Below are 3,702 nucleotides of genomic sequence, written 5' to 3'. Positions count from 1 at the left end.
CGCCCCCTTTTTTGGGTGAAACGCGGGCCCTTGCCTCGTGCCTTCCCACAAAGGCCCGCGCCGCGTGGTGCGGTTAGCGGGCACGCGCCCGGGGCGTGTGGGCAGGTGTGTTTCCCAATAAGGCAGTTTTCACCATTTCCTTCTAACAGCCCGGGGCACGTGGGCACAGAAACCCTGCCAAAAGCTGCCCGACCAAGGGGAGGACGGAGCAGGCGTGTCTGAGGTCACCAACTTTTTTGTTGTTGTTTTTTTGTTTTGTTTTTTTCTGAAAACAAACCCAGACTCTGTCCTTAACAAAAGAATGGCACAAAGCAACAAGACAGCATGTAGTTGCGTAAACATGAGGGACGAGTGCTATTTGAGATGCTGGAAGATACCCGAGCTGCCTACGTGGCTCTGGGAAATACGCCGAATGACCTACGGGAAACCTGACCACCCTGTCAGCTGGAGGTTACACCGGATACCCTACAGCACCCCAAATGGCAGCAGGCACGCGAGTGAGACAACCGAATTGAGCCCTCGGTGGCATCTTGGGGGCTGTGGGGTCTGGGTCCTGCTTGGCTTTCAGCTGCAGCTTTAGGAGGGCGTCAGTCTTCTCAAATCCTGGGTTGAACCTGCTGCACCTTAGCTGACACCTCCAATACCCTGGGGCACCTCGATAGACTCCAAGCCCCTATGCCAGGAAGCTGAATCCCGTTTCTAGTTTAAAAGTAGCAATCTGCACGCAGGCACGCGAATTCACAGGTCCAAGTCTTTTAACAGGGTGAACAGAACTTGCTGTTCTCAATATCCAGGAATTATTTAATCAACAGGCATCTGAACAGGAGAAGATTTCCCAAACGGAAATATGGGAAGTATTGATGTGTCTTTACATAATTGTTCACCAATAAATATTTAAGGCATATCAGATCACATCTCTTGAATGTGCTCTCATCCTGCACTGGTCCTCAGTGTACAGCGGCAAAAAAAAGGGGTTTCAGTTGCAGTAGTGGGCACCAGGAGGCAGTTGCCCATTTTGCGCTTGTTGTCTTTCCGAGTCTGCTTTGCCCACTGTACAAATGAGGCAAAGCATTTGGTAGGCCAGCAGACCCTCAAGCACAGTTCTTCAATGGTCTTATACTCTTTTGCAGATAACACATCAGAGCTTTTCACTCTAGCTTTACTGTCGGCAGATTCCTCATACTCGGGTTCGCTGCAAGTGAAGGACGCAGAAGTTGCCGCACAGGCGCAAGGAGAAGGCCTGCCTCCGTTCCCTGCACCACCACCCTCCAGATATGTGCTCCCGTGTTCCCAGAGAACCCCGGTTTCAATACAGGGACGGTAGTTGCGTGCCCCCGCCTGCCTCTCTTGATTTCTGCTGCTCGTCCCTAGCCCACGAGCTGCTCCTGCTGCTGCCGCCGCCAACCTCCTGCCCTCACCCAGCGACTCACCCACTGCAGCACCTTCCTGCCCCTGCGCCAGCATTTTAAAGCAGGCACCAGGTCCCACCTTGGGTAAACTCCCACCACTTGAGAAACCGGGATTGCGGTAACCTTCGGCAGCGGGCTGGTGCTAACCGCTGTCCGGAAATAACGATTTCGAAGCATCGATGACAACACTTGGTGCAGGAGGTCACCAGCAACCCAGCAGCTGCAGCTGATGTGCAGAGGTGCTATCGTGGATGCTGGTAACTGCTGGTCCTACTCTGTTTCTTCTATGGTTTCATTAAAGACTAGTGCAAAGGCAGAATCGGGAACTACTGCTACCATAGAAAAACTGTTTGAAATAATTCATGCTTTATAGTCTGGGAACCCCTGCACGGTGTGTCACACCTCGTCCTACAGACTTGCGCTTAGGAGTGCACAAAGCAGACCTAGTGACGCTCCAGAGAGTTTCAGTAGCAGCGTAGTGAGACACTGGGTATGGCAAAGCTTTTGAATCCTGGGCATGATGATAGCCTCACCCCCCGAGGCTGTGCCAGAAATAAACTTTCTGTATTTTAAACTAAAAGAGTAAATCAATGCTCTGAAAAGTTACAAAATGCCAGAAATGAGGCTACCCATGCCATGACATCAGCCACAACCGTGACACTTTCATAGACTATTTTGCTGATATATTCTAAAGAACTGTTAAAAGCATTAAATTTAGTAATATTGTAAAACGTATGGGCAAAAAGAAGTAGTGATAATGTACAAAAACTTTGAAAGGCGTAATCAGGCATCAATTCTGCAGCGCGGCAAGGGTAAGCAGTGTCTCTGCTCAAATGCAGTCCCCTGTGTCGGGCAGATGTGTCATTTTTATTATTATTGTTTCACTGTCATGAGATGCCTAAATGAGTAAATGAAATGTCTCCCTTTGGGTTTCAGAGCCTGAAGCGAAGGTCAGTAAAGCAAGGGTATGACACCTACCAGGCAGAGGAAGGATGAACAGGAAAAGTAAACATCAGGAAGGAACAGTATCCAAGTGCAACAGTGTGTGTAAATCTGCTTTTTACTCTAAGACATTGTCTCTCCCCAACTCTGACAAACGCATTGTACTACCAGCCTGAAAAACCACCTAGTTAGCAGTGTCCCTGCTCACTGCAGGGGGGTTGGACTAGATGACCTCTAGGGGTCCCTTCCAACCCCAAACATTCTATGATTCTGTAATTCTATGATCTGGCAAATCTAAAAGCTTATACCTTTTTTCTGACTTTGACAGATCATAGAATCATAGAATGTTTTGGGTTGGAAGGGACCCCTAGAGGTCATCTAGTCCAAGATGTAAGTAAGATATCACTTCTGCCTATCAACTTTCTCATCTCTGCCTTCAGAATAGTTACAACACTGAATGCCACAGAAGTTCACTAGAGGGAGCACTTGTTATTTACATATATGTAACAGGTCTATTCATAAACACAATTAAAATAGGCTATAAAGAGCAGATACTGGGGTTTGTGTTCATGCCAAAATACAGACCATTCTTCCTTTCTTGGAAGAGGCCATAATACTCCCAACTGTCTTATCTGTGTACTCCTTCTGCTCTTCCTGAAATGCAGCATTTTCTTGACCTTAATGGTCATGTGCGGTAATGCATGCAAGGTGTTACATGATTGTTTACATAAAATAAAAAACAACCCAGTATAACTCCATTTCCTTTCCTTCCATCTTCCTTCCTCTCCAAAACACACCAAAGAAGAACAAACCCTCTTTTTAGTTTAAAACTTGGCGAATCTGTTGAAGAATGGCTTAGCTCCCATGCTCATCTAAGTCTTTTCTACTACGTAATATCCAGGTATACTCCTACTCCATATCTTTTTAGAAACAGTTAGAGTACATGACACCCTGCGGTTACTTTCAAAGGGATTTCTGTTGTCACTGAACAGGGGACGTCTCTTTATTCTCTCTCACACTGGGGGAAAACAAAATTATTCACTCTGCAGCTGAGCAGTTTATGAATGGCATTTGGAGGTGGAGGCAGCAGCACAGAAGAATCTCTCAGATGAGGAGATTGCATAACTGTTGAAGAGCCATTACGATGTTTGTTTTCACCCTCTAAATAGTCTGTCCCCACAAAGCAAAATTAATCCCTGAAGCAGGTAGGAACAGAGGAATGAACCCAGGATATATTGTTTTATTTCCCGCAGTAAGAAATGGCTCCAAAAATCGTTCATTTTCCTTCCATTAGCTCTACACATTTTTTTTTTTTTTTTTTTCAGTGTGTTGGGGGGGTGTGGGGGGGGGT

Source organism: Egretta garzetta, unplaced genomic scaffold (genome assembly GCF_000687185.1).
Source record: "Egretta garzetta isolate BGI_Z169 unplaced genomic scaffold, ASM68718v1 scaffold370, whole genome shotgun sequence".
In the NCBI taxonomy this organism is placed as follows: Eukaryota; Metazoa; Chordata; class Aves; order Pelecaniformes; family Ardeidae; genus Egretta; species Egretta garzetta.
This window is presented reverse-complemented; position numbering follows the sequence as displayed.